The 25,000-nt window shown below is 46.2% G+C and overlaps 1 protein-coding gene across 5 annotated transcripts in view; it reads left to right on the top strand.

The window, feature by feature from the left end:
* The window catches only part of MGME1 (mitochondrial genome maintenance exonuclease 1), a 318,759-nt gene that overhangs the window by 38,312 nt on the left and 255,447 nt on the right, over nt 1-25,000 (top strand). For 2 of the 5 annotated variants that reach the window (XM_069607545.1, XM_069607546.1), the window contains exon 2: nt 262-474. The exons of the other annotated variants lie outside the window; for them this stretch is intronic. The gene's annotated coding sequence lies outside the window, so the exon portion shown is untranslated. The remainder of the gene's footprint in view (nt 1-261; nt 475-25,000) is intronic. 5 annotated transcript variants of the gene reach the window in all.

Here is a 25,000-nt window from a genome sequence, read left to right as displayed (position 1 = left end):
TCTCTCAAGATATGAGAATGCAGCTGATATCAAAGACTTATATAGTGGGGCTTTGTTCCCTACTTGTAAGATTGTTCAGTATGATTCCTTGCCCTATCTGAACCTCCACTTACATTAAAATGCATGTTTTCCTTTGGGTATAAGAGAACGGTGCATGGAGATAGGGGGATTCTCACTTGTGCAAAGTCTCGTAATGTTGTTGGTTTGTTGTCCTGTTGCTTGCTCTTTACTAATAAATTGTTCACCAACCCACCGAAACAGTGGTCATTTTTCCATGACAAGTTTGGTGCCTGCAACGTATTCCCGCTGCCCGGCGGCATGATCCAAGGGTTGACGGGCACACCTCCCGGTGAGCCCAGGAGACCCGATTTTGACTGCGAGGATAGCTGGCCAGAGCGCCCAGAGCATCTGGAAGGTGCGACAGTGCAGATGCAGAAGAAGAGCTGACCGAAAATCGTGGGTTGGTGAACACGGGTAATTGCATCAGTGTACTGTTATGTCTTGTAAAAGTATTGTTTGGAGCGGGTTGGGGGTAAATGTTTGTTACTAGTTAAAGAATTCTGAAATCTGAAAACTGGACTATAGCAGGGAAGGTACACTACCTACAGGACTGTTTATCATAATAATAAAGTACAAATTGTTGACCACACGAGCATAGAATAAAAAGTAAAAGCAGCTTATCCATTCTCACTATTGATTTAAGGGCATATGAGACCGCTGCGCTGGTAAGCGTAGTGTAGTGTAGTGTAGTGTAGTGTGGATCAGGGACTAGGATGGATGTGTTCTGTATGAGTGTGAAGATAATATTTTGGATGAGAGCCCTGTGGTTGTCCTCTTTTAAATCCATTTGATACTTGAAACCCTAAATGTGCAACTCTGTTTTATATTTCGCACTCTCCACCCTAGTACGGGAGCAGTAACAGGCTCGGTTTCTACCTAGTATGTGTCTTGTCTTTGACGCTCACCTGACCAAGTCTCTGAAACAAGCTGAAATACCGCTCTGCATTGTGGGTAGCGTAACTGGGAATATAAGCTGTGAACCAGCAGTCATCTGATTTTTACCAACACCTGCAGGTGTCACTGAAATTTCTGTATGGGGGAGGAATGGCAGTCAGGTGGTGATACCTGTGCCTCCTGATAGAAGTGGTCAGCTATGATAGCATCCCGACGCAGACGGAGTTAGAACGGGCCTAGATCCAAAATACGTCCTACCTTAACCCCTGTGAGAATGGGTTCAGGTCAGTCTAGACAAGTCGCACTTCCTCCTAAAGAAGTCCAGCACACTTCGTGTTTTCTAACTACTCGCCTAAATCATTTAAGTATCTGGATAAACAGGGGGCGTGGCTTGGCAGCCATGGACTAGGCTGCTTTTCCTGGGAGCCCCATGATCCGAAAGCCGATCCAAAGGAGAGTGTGCAGTTTGAACGCTGATTCCAGCACAAAGGGTTCACCAAAACAAATGGGAACATATGGGGACTCGAATGTCTGTTCCAGCAAGAAGATCGAAGTAACACATCAAAAGTTATGCAACTTTGTTGCCCCCGATGGATGCTGTGAAGCTAGCAACAAAATGGCGGTGACCTCAAACAAAGGAGCCCTTTGAAGTATGGACCGCGAATGCTGAGAGTGCTGCAGAAGAAAAAGAAGCTGTCGCGTCTTTGTAAATGTGGCTGGAAGCTGAGCAGCAGGAATATACCCGGCAGGGCATTGGGTGTGCAACGCAGTAAAGCAGTCCGTAACGAAGCGATGTGAAACCGCGGGTGTATGGGATTGCTTTGGGAGTGCCGGAGGAGGTGACGGGGACTCCCCCACTAGAAGAGCCTAACGAATGCGCTCAGAAGATAGACGGTCCGACAACAGGAGCAGGAAACCGCCTGCAGGCTAAAACGACCTCTGCGACCCCAAGCGGAGACGTAGGAATACCAGTGGCTTGGAGTAATAGGCGAATACAGAGGAATAAACGAGACGGACACGCGAGTGCAACACTATAATAAGACACACTGAGAGTGTCAAAACACGATGAGAGCGTACAGTGAAACAGAGCCCCTGACAGGGGTCGACTAGGTAATAAGCCTGAAGTATCAAATGGCAACTTCCGGAAGGCGGTGATTAATACAAGGACTGTCATACGCATGGCAGACACCCTGGGCGGAGTGGATGAGGAGCACCAGAAAACCCAAAGGGTGCAGGATAACTGTGTAATGCAGGCCCCTGCGGCCAAGGCGCTACAGGCATTGCTGATGGACTTTGGCTTGGAAGATGCATGGAGAGTGAACCACCCCCAGGAGAGACAATACTCGCACTATTCTGCCCCACAGCAGTTATCCACGAGATTAGACTATGTCTTTACCGAGCCTGAAATGATAGCGGAGATCACGCAAATAGAGTACAAGGCTAGGGTCCTTTCGGACCACTCGCCCATGATTCTTGTATAACAATATTGCCCCCCAAGACCGAGGATCCCGACATGGCGTCTACGAGCGGAAGCGCTGAGAGACCCCTTCTTTAGGGAGGAGATTGTGAATTATTTTGAAAAAAACACTGGGAGTGTAAATTCGGCGGGTACACTATGGGAGGCCTTTAAAGTAGTGATGAGGGGAGTAGCCATAGCAAAATCCAAGGGCCTACAAGGTGGGATTCTAGCTGACCTACGGGAGCCGGAAGGGAAACTGGAGGAGGCTTTGAGGGGCGGGATGATACAGCAGAGAAGGTGGAATTGACACTCGAGCTACAGCAAAAATGCGCAGAATACTGGGATAGATTATGTAACCTCAATTATAAAAAAGTATGTAGAGAGACAGCATGCGGGTGGTGATAAGCCGGGAAGACTTTTGGCGTGGCAATATAAGAATGAAACTCCCACAGTCATAATCGGGACCATAGAGAGAGAGGACAGTAGCGTACTAGACACCCAAGAGGGAGTCAATCAAACATTCATGGACTATTATAGGGTATTATATGGAGATGATGGCGGAAGTAGTTGTGCCATGATAAGAGAAGCGTTGGAGGACATAGGATTGCCAAAGATAAGTGAGGAAGAAAGAGAGGAACTAGATGCACCAATTACCTTAGAAGAGCTAGGGGAGGTGGTGAGGCAGCTGCCCACTAGCAAGACCCCGGGGACCAATGGACTCCCAAGTAAGTTTTATAAAGTGTACTCGGAGGAGATCCTTCCCCCATTGCAAGAAATGCTAAACGAAGCATTTCAGATGGGATGCTTGCCCGAATCATTGAGAGAGGCTGTCATAATACCGCTCCCCATGTCCAACAAACTTGGGCACAGTTGCAGCTCCTACAGACCCTTGTCGATGCTGAATCAAGACAGCAAGATATTGGCAGCTGTCCTAGCAAATAGACTGAAGAAGGTCATTAGCATTCCAAAACAGAAAAATTACAAGAATACGAAATAAGGCGTTCTTTTCAAGATATCTACTACAGGGGGTTAAATCAGGGAACTGAATTCAAGTCTTTCCCTTTCAAAAATTCACTCAATGTCACATTTTGAAAATTTTAATTTTGTTTGTCAGATTGTGGAATGTTTTTTGTGATGAACCATGAAGTTAAATGTTTTTTCTTTTGATTATGATATGTTCACTATGGAATACATCACAGACTTCTATGTTGAGCACTGATTATTTTTGTATTCATGTTTTTTAATTTTTTTTACAAGAATTAAATAGCACATGTGATTGAAAATGTTTTCTCTCTCCAACCAGCTCAATTATTCTAGGGCATCTATAAACAATTCGATTAGATGATTGATGCAACCTTAAGGTCACCTGTAAAGCAATAATTAAGTGACCTTCCCAAAATTGTTTTTTCTGTTGAGATAATAGGGTGGGATACATCTTTATCTATATATTTGGTATTTTGAGGCTTAGTATCCTCACCCTTTATAGCCTCGTCCTATAACCCCCTAAGGGGATTTATTTTGATACCAAACAGAAATATTACTAATAACCATAGACGGCTCCATAGAATTGTTGAGAGTGGGGGCGAAAATGATGAGGATATGGCGATTGTGTCTTTGGACGCAATAAAGGCCTTTGATTCAGTTAAATGGCCATGGTTGCTCGCGGCCCTGGAGTGTTATGGGTTAGGGCCTGGATATGTAAGGTGGGCAAAGATATTGTATAGCGAACCATTGGCTAGGGTTAAGACAGGGTCTGTGATATCGGGAAAGTGGCAGTTCAGCAGGGGCACCAGGCAGGGATGTCTGTGGTCCCCAATGCTCTATATATTGGCCCTGGAACCTCTTGCAATATACTTGAGACAGCAATATGACATCATAGGCATTGAGGTAGAGGGTGAGAGGCATCTGATTTCTCTGTACGCTGATGACATGTTGCTGTATTTGCGATACCAAGAAGAGGATCTCCAGTAGATCCTGGAAGTGATGGAGAGATTCGCTGGGTTGTCCGGTATAGCGGTGAACCCCCAGAAGTCCAGCATGTTCCCATTGGGGAGGTAAATAGGGATCCCAGCGGAGCGATTGCCTGTATTACAGGTACCACGGGTGGTCCGTACATTGCGGTATCTGGGGATCAACATATACCATAATGTGGAAGAGGAGAATAGGTTTAACACTGAAGTAGCTATTACAAAAATTGAGAAGGGCATACAATTCTGGGCCATGTTACCCTTAGCAATGATGGGCCGGGGAGCAATGCTAAAGATGGTGGTTCTGCCAAGGCTTTTGCACTATTTTGGGAATATACCGTACCTGATCCCTAAGAAGTTCTTCACCAAACATAATAGCATGTGTAAGGATTTTTTGTGGCATGGCACGCAGAATAGAGCAGCGTTATGGAAGCTACAGAATTTCCATGACAAAGGTGGGATAAAACTGCCCAATTATGAGGTGTATTATGTGGCAAGTCAATTGCAATACGTCGCCAAATGGCTTTCTGATGGGGAAACCTCGGAATCTAGGCTGTTTGGGCGAGGTTGTGCACCATTTTACTTGAAAGAATTGATGTGGGCGCCCAGGGCGGAAATGACGGGGCGCCCTAAGATGCTGCTATTAGGGTGGAAGATATGGCGCAGGGCATGCCAGATGATGGAGAACCCGTCCCCATGCTCTGCGCAGGTGCCACTGGTTGTAATAACGGGGGCAGATGTGCAGCTAAGAATGACAATCGGGAGCCACTGGGAACTGGTTGGGCTGGCAACAATGGGAGACATCTGGCGGGAGGGCTCTAGTATTACTTTCAAGGAGCTGCAAGAAGAAACTGGGTTGCACGAGGGCCATTACATTACATATTACAGAATGGTGCAGCGAATTAAGAGAATATGGCCTGAAACAGTGTTGGAGGAGGAACCAGATGCCACCATAGATACAATATATGACATAGCAGAAGGGGGTCATGATATTTGCAGAATATATGAAATGTTGATGTCTAAAGTGGGGAAGGAAGCCATGCAGTTGAGGAGGGACTGGGAAATAGAAGTTGGTGCCCCGATGACGGAAGGGATGTGGGAAAGTGTGCAGGGGTATCATAAGAAGGTGTCTAGGAATGCGAAACTGAAACAGTTACAACTATATGTTACGCATAGGGCTTACATGACACCTGGGAGGATATCTAGGTTTGAGAACGCAGGACGGCAGGCATGCCCCAAATGTGATGAGGAGAACGCAGGCATGGTTCACATGTTCTGGTCATGCCCGGTCATTGAACGTTTCTGGAGTGCAGTAAAAGAGAAGCTGGAAAAAAAGGGGTTAAGATTGTAGTGGACACAGTGTGAGCCTGTTTGTTGGGGGAGTTCCCAAGATCACGGAAGCTCAAGCATGTGAGTAAACTGAAGGACCTGGATTATGTGTTTGTAAAAAGGAGAATTGCCATGGGTTGGAAGACCTGCCATATGCCAAATGTGGAGGTGTGGTGGAGAGATTTACAAAAATGGGCTGAGGCAGAAACCATGGTGTGGCAAGAGGCTAGTAACGCAGGGGGGAAGGAGGAGACTGAGTCCCTGATGGCCTGGAAACTTTTGATAGCCGAGTTGTTTGGGTCAATTGAGGAACTGGCAGACACTGTAGAAGGGGAGACCGTGCCACAGGATGCAGAAACGGAATGTTAAAAGAAATAGACTCGTACGGGGGGAGGGAAAGGGAAGCAGCGACTAGAAATTATGGATGTATAATGAAGAGGTTGAAGGTTGCACTGCTTGTTTGGTTTGTATTGTTTTGTTGTGTGAATAAGTTAATAAAAAATGTTTTTAAAAAAAAAGGAAAAAAAAAACTGTGTAATGCAAGAGGCACCATGAACGGCAATAAGAATAACTCAACTGGCGATTAGCCTGCCCTACACTGACAGACTAGCACCACGGTCTGAATAGACTGACTAGGGCCTGATAAACTACTGGCATACACAGCTGCCTGTGGTGGGGGGGGTCACACATTCTGATCACACAAGCAGGGATCCTCGAGGGTGAAGAACTAGAACGGGAGTACCGGATTGGTGAAGTGCTGAGGCTCCCACGGGCGAATCAAGAACTTTGCAGATTTAAAGGTACAGAGGATATAAGACTAACCACATGAGTGTTAGACCCACACACCGGCAGTGAAAGCTAAATGGGAAGCATCATCACTGGGAACCCCACATTTGGGAAGGCGAAGCTGCGGACCGCCACAGAAACCAACACACTGTAGACTGGATAAGACCCTCAGCAGTGGAAGGGTGGGTCAGTGATGCCTAGGCAAAGGCCCTCAAAGGAAGCAAAGGTAAAGGCAAACAGCCAACAATGGACATATTTACCAAACCACAGCAGTCCCCAACTATGCCAGCACAGGCCATGACCACGGCACAGGAAGAAATGAACTTGCCAAGAGATGATCAACGGATCCTTACAGCCATCATGGAACTAAAATCCTCGTGGGGGACTGTGATGGCAGATCTGAAGGCGGCACTGGAATTTAAGATAGATGCAGTGGGGGTACATGTTAACTTACTGAGACAAGTTGTAAAGGCGCTGGCAGAGCGGACAAGTGGCCTGGAGAGCGCCGTTAAAACAAACACGGACGTCGGTGCCACCAATGCAAAGGAGGTCCATATACTGAAACAAGAAGTGGCTAACCTGGAAAACCGAGCAGAAGAAGCAGAAGGACGCGCAAGACGCAACAACATATGCGTGGTGGGCCTACCGGAAGGAGAAGAAGGCTTGGACCCCAAGGATTATGTGGCGAATATGATAATCCAGGAAATAGGAGCTAGCAAATTCTCTCACGGGTTTGTGATTTGAACAAGCGCACAGGGCCTCAACTAGGAGACCTCAACCTGTGGCTCTGCCCCGCGCAATTATAGCAAAGATCTTGAACTACAGAAACCGGGAAAAGATCCTAGAATTCTTTAGGAAAGGCAGAACAATAACCCGAGCGTCAGCAACGATCACAGCTTACCCGGATTATACCATGCTAGTACAGCGACAACAATACAGCTATGTGGCAGTAAAAAGAAGATTGCAAAAAGCTGGATTTAAATATATGCTCTTGTACCAGGCAAAACTAAAGGTCCTGCACAAAGGCAAAGCACACTTTTTTGAAACACCGGAGGAAGCGGCATGCTGGCTGGACACGCAGGGATGCCCAGAGTCAGAAGATGACCAGGAGCGAGATGGACAGGATAAGTGATCCGACGTCATGCTTGTTATTGGTGGGAGAGAGCAATACTATAGCTGAAAATTTGAAGGGAGTGCAAAGGTCATGTTAGGTATATGGGAACTACTTAATGTACATACTCGCCAAGTGGACATTTTGGACTGGAATATAGTAGCGAGTAAATTAGACATGCTATGCAAAGCGCAGCGATCTATAGTTTAACATAGGGGCACAGGATATAGGTGACCTATCCCCAGTAGTTGAAGTAGTAGGTGCACCGATAGGGCGGTATCTCCCTGCTGGGTCCCAAGTACTGGCAAAAGCCAGGAAAAGGGCTAGTTGTGGGGGAGCATGATATCCAGGGATGGAGCTGGGCAACAGTTGGGAGGGGGGTGAGGATGCGAGAAGTTGAGGGCTGAGCTGGGGCAGGGAAGGGTGGAGGGAGGGACAAAAGTTGTGGGAGTTGCAGTGATGGGGGTTGGGGGTAGTTTAGATTGGGGAAGGAGCTTACTTACACGAGCGCTGGTGCCAATAACAGCGGGATGAGAAACGCATGGCTGGAAGATGGGTGACCTTAAGGTAATTTCTTGGAATGTCAGGGGGCTCAACAGCTATCTAAAAAGGAACAAGGTCATGCTGTACTTAAAAAGACAAAAAGTAGACTTTGCCTTAATACAGGAGACCCACCTCACCAAAGAAAAGCTAGAGGTGATCCAGAAGAAATGGAAAAGGACTGTTATTGGCGCAACATACTCAGCCTATGCCAGAGGGGTGATCACTTGGGTGGCACCGCATGTCCCATTCCAATTGTTGCAGTCCACAATACAAGTGGATGGGAGGATGGTGGCAATACGGGGGCTGGTAGAAAACAAAGAAATATGCATAATAAACACATATGCCCTGAACCAAGACACAGTGACATATCTCAAGACCTTATTCAGTAAAATGCACCTGTACCTGGGAGAGGCGGTGATATGGGGTGTTGATTTTAACTGCACATTAGACCCGAGGGTAGACGGGTAGGATAAAAAATTAGACGGACCTACCCCTGCGACGAGAGCCCTGCAAACCTTGCTGACAGATTTCCGGCTAGAAGATACATAGAGAGTACAACACCCGCAAGACAGACAGTATTCGCATTACTCTGGCCCGCAGAATTTGTACACAAGGATAGACTACATATTTGCTATGCAGGAGCTTACGGCCGAAATAACACAGACCGAATATAAAGTGAGGGTCGTATCGGACCATTCACCATTGGTTTTAATATGGCAATACCGCTCCTCGAGGGCTAGGATCCAAACTTGACAGCTCAGATCAGAAGTACTAGAAGATATAGCATTCAGGGAGGACCTAAGAGAAGAAATTATAAGCTACTTTGAAAACAATACTGGGAGTGTTGAGTCAGCAGGCATATTATGGGAGGCATTCAAAGTGGTGGTGAGAGGAATAGCCGTATCTAAATCCAAAGGGCTGTAGGGAGGTATAGTCAGGGAACTGCAAAAGGCGGAGACCGAATTAGAGACAGTATTAAATAAAGGAGGCAGCACCAAGGAGGAGGCGAAACCATATGTCAGGCTTCAGATCTTCCTCCCCCTCCTCCTCACCTGAATCTTCTGAGTTGAACTCCTTAGGAACAGCTTCCGTCTTCCTACGGTCCTTCTTCTTAGGAGTCTTGTCCTTGGGTGTTCGGACTTTCCGTTCGTGTAAATAGGGTCTGGCCCCTCCGGAGACCACCTTGGCAGAGAAGGAACCCTGTCCGCGGGGACCCCCAGGGGACCAACCCTAATTCCAGGGTAAAAGCACAAAGGCGGAAAAAACCCTGGTTTCCAGATGGGTACAAATGGGTGAAAGTCTGTTCCCAGCTCTGTATTTCCAATGGAGAATAAACTGGATTCCAGAGTACAAGGAATATGGGAAATCCCACACCGAGCAAGGTATCACGATGATGTCCTGAATGACTTGGGACCAGATAGGAAAATGTAAGAAGGGAGAAAGAGGCAGAGCCAAAAGAGGTCAGTATAAGTATGGAAGGAGTAAGGAAACAAGGAAACACAACACCGAGTATATTAGAAAACAAAACGATAGAAAGAAAGGCAAACAAGCCCACAGAGCGAGAGAATATTCTGCAAGCGTATGAGGCGGCAGGTGCTGAAGAGCAGAAAACTGAAAGGCGCCGTAGACTCTAAAAGCCGCTCGTATCAGACAGAAAACACAAAAGACAGAAACCAGAAAGGAGCTAGTGAAGCTACATAGGGAAAATAACATGGAGAATGGTAAGTGAAGAAAGGTTGCAGAAACGTTCGGTTTATCGCTAGCCACGGGAAGGAGGCGGATGCTGTTAGTATGGTGATCAGCAAGCAAAGGAAGTAGCAACTTGTACGCTGGATATGCAGTACACGGGAGGAGGCAGAGGAAAGTAGGACAAAGGAGGGCCAAAACGGTACAGGGAAGGCTGGAAGGGAAGTTGATACGGACGTAAAAACACACAATCCGGAGGCCTGAAGCTGGCGACAAATTCAGATAAAACGTGTTGGGTAGTGGAAGGAGTCAGCATTTAAAGAAACGTCCGCCATGTTGGGTGAGGACTGGAATGCGCGCAAGGCAATTCAATGCCTCCAGCGATTCCAGATCTTCCATTCACAGTTCCTGACAGTATACCCCCTTCTTCTCGGGGGACCCCCGGGTTTACACGGATGGAGCCGGTGAAATCTCTTCACTAGTCGTGGGGCATGTATATGGCTCATTGGACCTCTCCTCCACCGGATAACCCTTCCAATGGACCAGGTAGTACAACCTGCCCTTGCGGTATCTGGAATCAACTAGAGAAGACACCTCATATTCTTCGGGAATCCGAGATACTTGAGTACGCCCTCTAAGGACAGGCCTCTTGAAAGTATCTTCCTTATGTTCTTTTAGAAGGGAGACGTGGAAGACTGGATGCACCTTTTTTGAGATACTCCGAGAGTTTCAGCCTGTAAGCCACAGGGTTGATCTGTTGTAGAATGGGGAATGGCCCAAGGAAACGAGAGGAGAACTTACCCGTATGAACCCATCTTGGTAGGAATCTGGTTGATAACCAGACCAATTGCCCTGTCTTCCACCTTGGATTAGTACTACAGCCCTTGTCCGCCCATCTCTTTTGTGTTAGTCGACTAACTTGGTGGGCTTCCATAGCGAGTTTGTGTACCTCATGTAGGTCCTGTAACACTCCGTCTGAGGCCGGAATCTTGGTAGAAGGAGAACTGAGCCAGGGTAAATGTTGGGGATGGAATCCATAAGTATAATAGAAAGGACTCATCTGGATAGAAGTATGGAGGGCATTATTATAGGCAAACTCGGCTTCTGGAAGGAAACGATTCCATTCTTCTTGCTGTGAGCTGCAGAAGCATCTCAGATATTGTGCTAGGCTGGCATTTAATCTTTCAGTTTGTTCATTGCTCTGCGGATGATATCCCAAAGAAAGAGCCTTATGAATCCCCAGAACCTGGCAGAGAGAAGCCCAGAATTTGGATGTAAATTGGGGTCCCCGGTCAGACACTATAGTCCGGGGTAAACCATGCAGACGGACAATGTCCTGGAGAAACGTTGCGGCAGTTTCAGAAGCTGAAAGAATCTGCTTGAAAGCTGAAAGTAGGCTAATTTACTGAAGGAGTCTATAGTCACCATGATTACTGTCCTACCATAAGACAGAGGGAGGTCCACTATAAAATCTGTAGAGATATGCTCCCAGGGACGGTCAGGTAAGGTATGTTGCTGCAGTAACCCTAAAGGTTTTCCCATTTGGTGTTTGTTTGAAGCACAAACAGAACAAGCGGAAACATACTGGTATACGTCTCTTCTTAAATTAGGCCACCAAAAACCCTTCTGTAGTAGATCATATGTCTTTCTGATACCAGGATGTCCGGTTAAGGGAGTGTCATGACACCAAGAGAGTATCTGCTTCTGGAGCTTCTTGGTGGGAATGAAGAGAACTCCTTCATGGTAATACAATCCGTCCTTATCCTGGTTGATGGTAGACGGTAGCTCTGTGCACGTCTGATACAGTGGGATCAGGTCTTGAAGGAATGAAACAGTAGATGCCAACACCGTGAGGTTCGGGAAAATTAAATCGTGTCCCTTGTAAGAACCAGAACCTTCTCCGAGACTTCTTGACAAGGCATCAGCGTTCTCATTTTCAGTCCCAGGAATGTACGTGATAACAAAATCAAACTGTAAGAAAAAATAAGCCCACCTGGCATGCCGTGCATTGGTACATTCCATCTGTTGTAAAACCCGAAGGTTACGTTGGTCCGTTCTGATATAAATTGGTGAGTAGCTCCTTGTAGAAGATGTCACCACTCTAAGCAGGCCAATTTGATAGCCAGTAGTACCTTTTCAAGAACAGAATAGTTACGTTCGCTACTGGTAAGTGTCTTGGAGTAGTAGGCCACAGGATGTTCATAGCCATCTTCTGACTTCTGAAGTAGAACTGCTCCCACCGCACCTATAGAAGCATCGGTCTCCAGTATGTAAGGTCTAGTTTGATCTGGCTGGACCAGGATGGGTGCTGTAGAAAAACATTCCTTTAGGGTATGGAATGCCCTTTGGGGCCCCTCTCCAAATACAAACTTGGCTCCCTTCTTCAATAGAGAAGTGAGAGGAAGGACCTTGTTGGAAAAGTTGGGGATGAACCTCCGATAAAAGTTGGCCAATCCTAGGAAGCTCTGTAGTTCCTCGATGTTAACGGGATTCGTCCATTCTCTGATCGCCTTTACCTTATTAGCATCCATCTCAATACCTTTCTTGGATAAGATGAACCCCAAGTAGGACACGGATGTAGATTCAAACAGGCACTTTTCCGGCTTGACCAGCAGGTGATGGGACTGTAGGCGCTGTAAGACTTGTCTGACGGGTGACCTATGCTCCGACAGTGTCTTGGAGAAGATTAGGCTATCATCAAGATACACTACAACTGACAAGAATAACATATCAGCAAAGACCTTGTCCATGTATCTGTGAAATATAGCCAGTGCATTTACAAGACCAAACGGCATCACTCGGTATTCAAATAGTCCAAAAGGGGTGCGGAACGCCGTTTTCCATTCGTCCCCTTGCCTTATTCTTAAGAGGTGATAAGCCCCTCTCAAATCAAGCTTGGTAAAGTAGAACGCCCCTTGTACTGCCTCCAAAATGTCCCGTATCAAGGGCATGGGATATCTGTCCCGTATGGTAACCTTGCTGAACCCCCTGTAATCTATACAAGGGCGTAGTTCTGCAGAGTCTTTTTTCGGAATGAAGAACAAGGAAGCCCCACAAGCAGATTTGGACTCTTGGATGAGCCCCTTTTGTAGGTTAGCATCAAGGTAATCTCTCAGGGCCTTCCTTTCGGGGAGAGACAAAGGGTACATCCGCCCAAAGGATACCACTGCATCAGGTATCAAGTCTATACCGCAATCTTCTGCCCTATGTGGCGGTAGTTGTCTGGGAATAGTGTCCAGGAATACCTCTGAAAAATTCTTGATATTGGAGAGGAACAGAGGCCACTGTTATTGGTTCCAGAGTTCTGCTTACGGATGATTCCTGGATGTTGGAGGCAGAAGGCAGGTTCATGCAATGAGATTTACAGAACAGCAAATCGAAGTTCACTCTGTTTGCAGTCCAGTCAATGTGCGGGTTGTGCCTTCTTAACCAAGGAATACCAATAACCAAAGGGAAATGGACTGCTTGGATCTGATCGAATACCAGATATTCCTCATGATGGCCTAATCTCTTCCTCAAAGGAACCGTCTCCTTGGTTATGGGTCCGGAAGACAGGGGCCTCCCATCCACCCCTTTTACTGGGATCGGAGTAGCCTTGGTTCTTGTGGACACGAGATGTTCTGTTGCCCAGTTGGAATCTATGAAGTTACCTGCTGCTCCACAGTCTAGCATGGCATACACCTGCGTGGGACCGGCCTCGGTCAACCACAGGTGGACTCAGAACACCATCAAACTTTTTTCCTCTGGAGTGCTTGCTGCTCTTGAGTAGTTGCAAGGGTGCTTGACACTTCCCCCCGAAACTTCCCTTGCTGCAGATCGGGGGCTGAAGTTTCCCTGCAGTCGAGGTGGTACTTCGGGACAGTTCCTCAATAAGTGCTTCGAGGAGCCACAGTACATACATAATCCGGCCTCTCTTCTTTTTCTTCTTGAGTAAGAAAGAGAAGATCGGGCTGCTACGATCTGCATAAGTTCATCAGTAGGAGGGGTAGTTCTAGTGGGTGAAGCAGGAGAGGGTAGACTGATTGCCTGAGGGGTGCCTCCGATTCTTCTTCTTTCTGAACTTCTTTCCTGCAAACTCTATCTGTAGGGACAACGTCACTAATTCCTGGAAAGAAGGGGATCGGGCTACTCGTGCTAGCTCGTCCTTAATCTCTTCATGAAGACCTCGTCTATAGATGGTCTGTTGAGCCGAATCAGGCCAATCTGCCTTGGCTGCTAGCCTCTGGAAACGGGATAGATACGTTTGGACATCTGTGTTTCCCTGTCTGACGTTCAAGATTGCTTCCAGAGATACTTCGGGTCTGTCGCATCTTTCTTTAAACACCTCCATAAAAGGGTCATAGTCATCCAATGCCGGGTCGTTTCTGGTGACAAACGGTGTAGCCCAAGAAAGAGCGTTTCCAATGAGATTAGCAATGATAAATCCGACCTTGGATCTAGCCGTCTGGTAGGCATGGGGTCGAAAGGCGAAATACACCTTGCAGGCATCAAGAAACTCCTTCAGCCCTCCCGGGTGGCCATCATACTTGCCAAAGTAGAGAGGCATTGTAGGCAGGTCGTCACGGTGCAACACTAGCTGTTGTCGGAGGGCTATGTTCTCCGTTCTCAGGGCCTGGACCTCCACAGTAAGTTTCTGCATCGCTGCCACCAATTCTTGGTATTGCTCTAAAGATGCCATGGTGGGTATTGGGCGTTGTATGCTGTCAGGCTTCAGATCTTCCTCCCCCTCCTCCTCACCTGAATCTTCTGAGTTGAACTCCTTAGGAACAGCTTCCGTCTTCCTACGGTCCTTCTCCTTAGGAGTTTTGTCCTTGGGTGTTCGGACTTTCCATTCGTGTAAATAGGGTCTGGCCCCTCCGGAGGCCACCGTGGCAGAGAAGGAACCCTGTCTGTGGGGACCACGAGGGGGCCAACCCTAATTCCAGGGAAAAAGCACAAAGGCGGAAAAAACCCTGGTTTCCAGATGGGTTCAAATGGGTGAAAGTCTGTTCCCCGCTCTGTATTTCCAATGGAGAATAAACTGGATTCTTAAGTACAAGGAATATGGGAAATCCCACACTGAGCAAGGTGTCACGTTGATGTCCTGAATGACTTGGGACCAGATAGGAAAATGTAAGAAGGGAGAAAGAGGCAGAGCCAAAAGAGGTCAGTATAAGGATGGAAGGAGTAAGGAAACACAACACCGAGTATATTAGAAAACAAAACGATAGAAAGAAAGGCAAACAAGCCCACAGAGCAAGAGAATATTCTGCAAGCGTATGAGGCGGCAGGCGCTGAAGAGTAGAAAACTGAAAGGCGCCGTAGACTCTCAAAACCGCTCGTATCAGACAGAAAAAACAAAAGACAGAAACCAGAAAGGAGCTAGCGAAGCTACACAGGGAAAATAACACAGAGAATGGAAAGTGAAGAAAGGTTGCAGAAACGTTACCCGGCTGAACGATCGGTGTATCGCCAGCCACGGGAAGGAGGCGGATGCCGTTAGTATGGTGATCAGCAAGCAAAGGAAGTAGCAACGTGTACGCTGGAGATGCAGTACACGGGAGGAGGCAGAGGAAAGTAGGACAAAGAAGGGACCAAAGGAGGGCCAAAATGGTACAGGGAAGGTTGGAAGGGAAGTTGATACGGACGTAACACACAATCCGGAGCGCTGAAGCTGGTGACAAATTCAGATACAATGCGTCGGGTAGTGGGAGGAGTGGCATTTAAAGAAACGTCCGCCATGTTGGGTGAGGACTGGAATGCGCGCAAGGCAATTCAATGCCTCCAACGATTCCAGATCTTCCATTCACAGTTCCTGACACCATAAGCCAATTGCAACAGAAATGCGCAAGTTGCTGGGAGAGATTATGTAATTTAAACTATAAAAAATACGTAGAGAGACAGCACGCGGGTGGAGACCAACCTGGGAGGATTCTGGCATGGTTATACAAAAGTGAGACCTCCAGACCACTGATTAGAACAATAGAGAAAGAAGACGGACAAATAGTAGACACCCAAGAGGGCGTAACCAGGGAGTTCCTTGAATATTATAAACAATTGTATGGGGACGAAAGTGGGAGTAATTGCAGGGAGATGATGGATACATTGGAAGACATAGGCTGGCCACACATAAGCGTGGAAGAGCGAGAAGAACTAGATGCCCCAATTACGCTAGAGGAACTAGAAGCAGTGGTAACACAACTACCCACTAGTAAGACCCCAGGGGTGGATGGACTCCCCAGTGAGTTTTATAAAAATGTATAGAAATGAGGTGCTCTCCCCCCGCTGATGGCTATGTTACAAGAGGCATTTGAAAAAGGGAGGTTACCCGAATCCCTGAGAGAAGCAATAATCATACCACTCCCCGAACCCAACAAGCCAGGTACAGATTGCGGATCATACAGGCCGCTATCGATGTTGAATTAGGACAGCAAAATGCTCACAGCGATGCTGGCAAATAGGATGAAACGGGTCATAGGCAAACTGATACATCCCGATTAGACCAGATATGTCCCGTGTAGGAACATATCCGATAACCTTAGACGCCTTAATCGGTTCATAGAGCACGCGAACGGAGACAAGAGCGAGATCACAGTTGTATCACTTGATGCAATAAAAGCCTTCGACTCCGTCAAATGGCCTTGGCTGAGCGCAGCCCTGACTAACTATGGGATATGACCGGGATACCTTAACTGGGTTAAATTACTGTATAGCGCACCACTTGCTAGAGTTAAGACGGGAGCGGTCATCTCGGAAAGGTGGCAAATAAGCAGAGGCACTAGACCAGGATGCCTGTGGTCCCCGATGCTGTACATTCTGGCACTAGATCCTCTAGCGATATACCTGAGACAGCAGTATGGGGTAATAGGGATCAACATTGAGGAAGAACCGCACTTGGTTTCACTATATGCAGATGACCTGCTGCTGTACCTACGATAGCCTAAGGAAAACCTCCAATTTATCCTGGAACTGATGGAGCGCTTTGCGCTACTATCTGGCATTGCAGTGAATCCTAAAAAGTCATGTATATTCCCTCTGGGGGGATATATAGGGATCCCAAGAGATCAATTGCCAGTCTTACCAATACCGTGGGAGGTAAACACGTTCCGATATCTAGGGATGGATATTTATCATACGGGGGAAGCAGAACACCAGCACAACACTGAGAAGGCAATCAAGAATATTGACAACAGTATGAAGTTCTGGGCTATGCTCCCCCTAGCAATGATGGGAAGAGAGGCTTTGTTAAAAATGGTAATACTGCCGAGATTAAATTTTTTCCGGGAATATACCATACCTGATACCAAGGCTGTTCTTCGGCAAGCTACAGAGCTTATGCAGGGAATTCTTATGGCGCGGGACAAGGAATATAATCGCCCTTTGGAAGTTGCAGAACACGCATGATAAAAGGGGTATAAAACTGCCTAACTATGAGATATATATTACTTGGCTAGTCAAATGCAGTACCTGGTTAAATGGTTATCAGAAGACCCGACCTCAGAATCAAGATTATTTAGACTAGAGTGTGATCCATTCTTTCTGAAGGAAATGATATGGCTACCCAAATCACAGTTGAAGGGGTGCCCAGAGATGATGGAACTGGGATGGAAATTATGACGCAAAGCTTGTCAGGTTATGGAGAACCCAACCCCATGTTCTCTGCAACTGCCGTTAGTGGCACTGACGGGAGGAGATGGGCAATTAATGAAGACGATTCGAAGGCACTGGGAAACGGTGGGGATTGCAACGGTTGGAGACATATGGCACGAGGGCGAGATAAAAGAATTCGGGAGGCTGGTGGAGGAAACAGGGTTACACGCTGGGCAATATATTACATATAACAGAATAGTACGACGGATCAGAGAGACATGGTCCGAAATAACGCTAGAAGAGCAACCTGACATGGCCATAGAAACAATACATGACATAGCAGAAGGGGGCATGAGATCTCCTGACTATGAGCTATTGATGTCTTGATTGGGGAAGGAAGTGTCCCAATTAAGACAGGACTGGGAAGAAAAGTCGGGGCACCTATGAGTGACGGAATCTGGCAAAGGGCACAGGGGTACCATAAAGTGTTTAGGAACACAAGGTTAAAGCAAATACAATTATATGTAACCCACAGGGCATATATGCCCCCAAGAGAATAGCTAAATTCCAGAATAAAGAATGACAAACATGCCCCAAATGCGGGGAGGGAAATGCCCAGATGACACATATGTTTTGGGCATGTCCGGAAATTGGGAAGTTCTGGGTTGGAATAGCTAATCGACTAGAAGAGAAGGGGATTAAGATAAATGTAGAATCGGTGTGGGCCTGTATGATAGGAGGGTTCCCTAGACCTCGCCAACTGAAACATGTAAGCAAGCTTAAGGACTTGGCATACATACTAGCCAAGTGGAGAATTGCCATGGGATGGAAGGCATGTAACAGACCAAGAATAGATGTCTGGTGGAAAGACCTTCAGAAATGGAAAGAAGCAGAAACAGAAGTATGGCAGGAAGCGGGGGATAAGGGAGGGGAGGAAGAGGCAGCAACCCTGATGGCTTGGAAGTGGCTACACTGTATGGGCCCACCCAGGACAGTTCAGACCAGGACTCTGGTGAGGATACAGGGGAAGAAACTCCTCCAAATAAATGGATGAGGACCGCAAAGTGGAGTAGGCTCGATTTGGGGGGAGGGAAAGGGATAGGCAGCAGGCGCTGAACGATAATATGCAAAATGTTGGAACATTATGACATGCACTCCAAGTTGTTGTTTTATGTTGATTGCTTGTGGAAAAAGAATAAAAAATGTTTAAAAAGAAAAAAAAGTATCTGGATAAATGGGACGAATATATACAGAAAAGCACATTTGAACTAGATAGGCTAACAAACCTACGGAATGCATTACATCATAAAGCTGCATGTGTACACCAACAGTGGGACAGCTATCTGGACTGGTATACCAAAGCTAGTACGAGACAGGCTGAGTCCAAGACCCGGGCACTGAAAGACACCCAATAAAAGCTCCAACAGCAAGTCAAATCCCTGAAAACCGAGTACTCCAACATTCAGGTACTGGCCCACAAAGCCGGGTATAAATATTAATATCCCGTAATCCAACGGGAGCCCCCATCAAAGGAAACTCTCGAAGATATTGTGGATGCTTATAACCCTGCCATTTTGAATTTTGCACCTGACCATCGACTGGCTAGCCCAGGTTCTGCCCAACTGCTAACTTATCAGTCCATCCCAATAAACCGTATGGTTGGCCCATTCACCCTATGAAATACGAGCCCCTATCTCCAAACTTATTTCGCCTTTCTCCGGCAAATGTGAAGGGTTCCCAAATGTGACACCCAATACTAGTACTGGTGCATTCCCATTTAGATAGCTGCCTGGAGAAGGCGGTACTTTAGTTACTGTACATATCCCCTGGAGTACTACTGATTTGTTCGATATCATTCACATCTTCCCAAAGTTACGAGAAGATCCTGTTCAGTTTCAAGAAGAGCTTTGTGTCATAAGACCGTTATCACCCCACGTATGTTGATTTGAATCAATTGCTGCAAGCAGTGCTGCCCACGGATACTTTTACTCTGTTAAAAGTGCACTCCAATAGGCCAGCTGAAGAACATGCCACCGCCATGGACCTGAAAACATTTACTGATACACTGGGGCAAACTATTCTTGAAATCTGTCCCTGAAAGACTGACTGGTCCAAAATGAATGTGTGCAACATGCCAAGGGAGAAAATCCTGCAGAATGTTGAAAGCATTTGAAACGGTGTTTTGAACAATATTCTGGGATTGTTGACACAGCTAGAATAGCGCCCCAGAATGTGGTGGCTCGGTTTGTTATAGGTTTGCAACCTAAGGTATCGGAAGGAATTAAGGCAGTGCTAATGGGATAGGAAGGAAAGGGTTTGGTAGAGGTGTTACTAGCTGTACAGCACTTTCATGAAACGGTCAAAAGAAAGTAACTACTGAAGCCAAGCTTATGGTGTTGCAGATTCAGAGTTTACAACCTTCCCAGGGAAGCGGAGGGATCCGCCCCATGCCAAGAGGGCGAGGATGGGGAAGAGCGAGAAGAGCACAATCGCATGAACCAGGGCAAACTGCTGAGGTACTACACAAACACGTACATCGATCAGTGTAATTACTGTAAAGAGTTTGGACAGTGGAAAGCTGAGTGTCCACATCGGCCTTAGTATGATGGTAAAGGGTGTTGGCCAACTGCGCCAAGCAGTATGACCAGGTTCCAGCCTCCACTGGCACCACACCAGACTGATGGTTAGGATTGCCAAGGGGTCTCCGAACTTGGTGCACCACTCATACTGATTGATTCTACTGCCCCCTACATGTTTCCACAAATTATGCATTATGATTAAATTGTTCATTCTGTAGCTATAGGGAGTACGCCAATAACCATCCTGTGTCTATCCCGCTTATGATCACAATAGTTCCAATTTCTGACCAACATGTATTCTTCTTGAGTCTCTGTCCTCCCGTAAATTTGTTTGGATTAGATTTATTGTTTAAGCTAATTTGCTCTATTCACTGTTCCATTTATAGTGTATACCTTGACATCCCCGCTCACAGAGAGCACACAAGGTGTAGGCAGTATTACAGGAAATTCCTAATTCGAACCCTGAAGACCTGCCTGACACTCCCTGCTCGCAACAGAGACTTGTAAGGAAGGCATGGTATCACAAGTAGACGCAGGCACAAGATTGGCAAGTTCAAAAACCTTTATTGTAACTTGAAAGGGGTTTTTGAAAAACTACTAGCTTAATTAAAAAAACACAGACCTAGTCACCTGGCGGTCAAATCAAAATGGCCTATAGTAAAAACAACTATTGCCTGCCCTTACCCTACTACAATAAATGTGTATAGGGAAAGATGCATATGAAAAGGAAAAAGCAGTGTTCAAAACACAATATGTCAAGGTAACTGAGCAGAACTCCCTTCCCCATGTTTTTAGCTTTAGACACAAGGATGCAGCTCAGGACACGACCAGGGCCTTCCATGAAAAAAAGTCTCTTGGTCGCACAATGTCTTTTGTTTGCACAAAGTGTCTTATTTTGCAGGATACATCAAAAAAGCGAGTACATAAACACTAGCTACCCACCTCTAACACACCAAAGGGGCTACTTATCAGAAATGATCCTCAAAGTGGAAGTTTCATGAGATTATATCTACCACCACAATCAAGGAAATATTTATAACATATTTTAATCATTATTTTCTCAAAACATATCGGTAAAAAAGCATAAAATACCATTTACAGCGTTCGTCATTTGAGAAAACCACAATAGAGAGAGAGAATACCACTTCACATTTATGGCTGTTGTTTACATCAATGTGTTTACAGTTTATAGGCATTCATTGGTTTCCGTGATGTTAGTAATGGTGTGACTTGATCGCATTACAATTATACATAAAGCTCATCAGTAGTGTCCCAGGACCTGTCTTCAGGACGCAGTAGGTTAAGAACCAGGTTACACTGTCAACATGGCGCCTATGTGTCAGTATGGTAACCTATAGGATAGATAAAAATTGAGGCAAATGTACAAAAAAAGTAGCCAACTTGCTAACCTTATGGTAATTTCTTGTGGTGTGATGGGCGAGGCGATTGCACTAGTCAATCTAATTCTGGCGGCAGATGAGTCTGTCCAGGGAGTTCAAGCTGTAGATTAATACATAGTTTTAATCAATAGAGGTGTGACGTTGAGGCAATAACTGTCACAGTTAAATATATAGGTAATAGATATTTACCATTTGATACGGAGCTCAGTCAAATTATAGATTCCTGTGCTGTATGTTGGCCGTGAACATAGGTTATGTAGGTGTTTGGGCACTACGTTTCCCACAATGCATCATGGAATCTATAGCAAATAGAAAAATAAATCAATTCCGCGTTGTATCTATTTATTGACAGTGTATAAGTAACAAAAAGCCCACCACTTACTTAGCGGTGAGTATCCCAAGTGTTGTCTTGGTTTTGTCTCCTGTTTTCGTTATTGGATGTCAGCTCACGTGTCGCCCATATCAAGGAGTTAAGTCCTGCATGAGGGCAAGGAGAACGGGGAGAACAGGTCAACCCGCTGTTCGTTTGCAGGATGCCTTGGGTTCATTCAACAAAACAAAAGTTCCTTTCCTCCAGGGTTCATAGTTCACAAACACCAGGCTTTATAGTTCACATAGGTTTCCGTCTGTCGGGCTCGGCCCTTCCGATCACAATTTCCCACAGTTCGCTATAGGTCTCGCTCTGTCGGGCACGGACCTTCCAAATCACCATGCTCCAGGTTTGCTTTTCTCATCAAAGACTTTCAAATGTACAAGGGGTTTTACGAATACCTCAGCATGACCACTTTGATTACAGTTCACTTTTCGTATTAATTTTCCCACTGATGTCGGATAACATTTGTCATTTATGGGTTGCTCGGCTTTTCACTTTTCCGCTTACACCACTATGCACATTTAAACCGAGACCTTCGATTGGGCACTTTTGCTATGCCGGACCACTCTGTTATCTCGTCATGTCTCACTTGTTCAATTCACAGTTCAGCAATACTTTGGTGGCTTAATCACATTTTATTTTCACTCCCGTCTTCTCGGTATGCACGCAACCTTCATCTCATGATACACTGTTGCTGCTTGTAAATTTTATCTTCAACACAGTGCAGCCTTTCACGGCTTTCTTTAACTCACCGGCTGTGCTGGTTTCTGTGCTTGCGTCTTTGATCTAGGAGCCATGGTTGATACCACAGCTGCTGCTTCACCTCACCAACTCAGTCATTCACCTCGTAGGGCTGCTGGTATCTTGGTATCTTTCACATTCAATGCCGGATTCACGGTTCTCTTTCATCGGGGTCACTTGTGCAGCCTTCAAGTTTCTTTGTAGATAACTATTGTTCGAAGGGATGGCCAAGGTTTCTCCACTCCTCGATTCTGCCTCTCGGCCTGCTGTCCTGCTCCACCTGCTTCGCTGCTTCCCTGGAAGAACTGCTCCTTCTTGTGCTTTGTCTTGCTCAGTGTGTCCCAGTGCTCCACCTTTTATCCGTGTGGGGAAAGTCAATAGGTTTCAAGAGTATGCAAGAGTATGTATTGTGGTCAATTGCCTGACTCTGCCTGGCGGTACTAACTGAACATGTCCGGTGTAATGTTTGAGTGATAGTCTTTCTTCGCTCAGACCTCCTCTTCTTCGGTTCAGTGTTTGTGCAGGAAAGGGGTGGGGAGTTGGAAAATCGGAATATCCTAAAAAATAGGATGGGGTAAAGGTGTTGAAAAGGGAGGGATACCGCTTCTCACCATTGGGTATCGCTCTCCGAGGACCCCTCACCCAGGTGATCTTCCCGCACTTGTCCACCACCAGAGTCTGAATCCAAAGACAATGGCCGTGCCCTGGCCCCCCGAGTAAGAGATCCCCGGGGACTAGACGGTGAGACGCCCTATGGTTTGTCACAGACTGTTGAACTGCGTCCCGACCAAGTTATGGTCATCCCATGCAAACGATGCTGGTTACATGGACAGTGTTGAGCTAATCAAAATCACCTTAAATCCTGCTAATAAGCCTTTATCATGTGTACCTCAGTGTCCTATTTCCCGACAGACTGAAGAAGGTATTCACCCTCTAATAGGATCCCTTCTTCAACAAGGTATTATTGTACCTACTCGTAGCCCCTGCAGTACTCAGATTTTTCCACAGTCATTTGCTACATTGGTTACCCATCAAACAACGAATAAGGTTCTAAATCAATCTGCATAACACACAGAGTAATCCACAGCCAAGGAGCAGAATTCCTATAAAAGAAAATGACCATCTACCCTCCGGCAAGAACACTCGGATCGAATAACGACGTGCGCCTAGAACCAAAACCATACCAAAAAATAAAACTTGGGTTGGGGGGGTTCATCATTCTCCCTCCTGGCAGCAAAAACTTGGAACGGCCTCCCAAAAGATATACGCAATACAAAGGATCACCTACAATTCAGAAAACTACTTAAAACCTGGCTCTTTAACTTAGAGTCAGAAGGAAACAGCTAGGAAACAAACACTCCACTGGAAACGGAGCACACCTTAACAAGCTTACATGGAAGGAACACGCCAGGAAGAGAGCCCAAGAAAGAACCACCCCCTACATTACCCTACCCATATCATTACCCTAGAGACAAGAACCCAGCTACAGACTGGGAGAGCATAACCAATAACTGGCAACCCAGGAGACCTTAAAGGCATAGTCCAGTAAAACATTTTATTGTCCCTACGGGTCGGCCATGTTTTTTTAAGCCTAAGTGGCTCGATTTTAGAAAACTTTCCTATGGACCTTAACCGAGTTTTCGTCCATTAAACGCACGCAAAACAGGCACCAGGGAGCTGCCATTTTGTGATAATCCTATCACTTGCCGCATCGCCCTGGCTGACCTGCTTCTGCGGCACTAAATCAATTCCCCCGCCCCTGAGCCTGACATTATCAAAACATTCATATTCCCCGCCTCTCTCCGTGACGTTACTGTGCTGCATAGGCAAACGCACCCAGTCGTCTTCTACGCGACTCCCCACAGAACCCGGAAACCAACACAGACCATCTCACAACACAGCGCGCCACAATTCGGAATATGAAACTGTACTTTAAAATCAAACAGGAACACGGTACATTTGGTAAAGTACATTTATTTGACATTAAATGTTTAGAGAATATTCAGCAATTTCCATAAGAACTCCGAAAGCCATTTATTTTCTTTTATCTGTATCCGCAATGGTACACAGGGTGTTGCTTTTCGTTAAAAGAAGCACTTTGGAAGCACGGTGAACCGCAAGGCTGTTCCATCAACTAGGCACTAGTCCATCGTAAAGGTTGATATGTTGCTTCTAGCCACTAGAACAGCGTAAGGGCATGTGGGCCCTTGGCGATCGTCCCATAAAATTGTCAGTGTGCTCCAGTTGTTCACACAAAGCTGCAGGTGTCTCACGAAAAAACCGTCTGCCGGTGTCTCAAACCGATGACAGTAGCAGAAGGGGAGCAAATACCTGTTATGAAAACAAAAAAATTATAATTAGTCTCGCCAGCCGATCTTCATTAATATTACTCATTTTATTTATTACGGCCGATCAGAAACTATTTGCTTGCAAGGATACTTCAATGGAGTATGTTCGGCTCTAAAATCAATGCGAAAAGTAACGAAATAAATCGAGGCCAACA

Source organism: Ambystoma mexicanum, chromosome 4q (assembly GCF_040938575.1).
Source record: "Ambystoma mexicanum isolate Mex_15411 chromosome 4q, UKY_AmexF1_1, whole genome shotgun sequence".
Lineage (NCBI taxonomy): Eukaryota > Metazoa > Chordata > Amphibia > Caudata > Ambystomatidae > Ambystoma > Ambystoma mexicanum.
The sequence above is the reverse complement of the archived record's forward strand: the minus strand, read 5'-3'. Positions and strand labels throughout refer to the sequence as shown.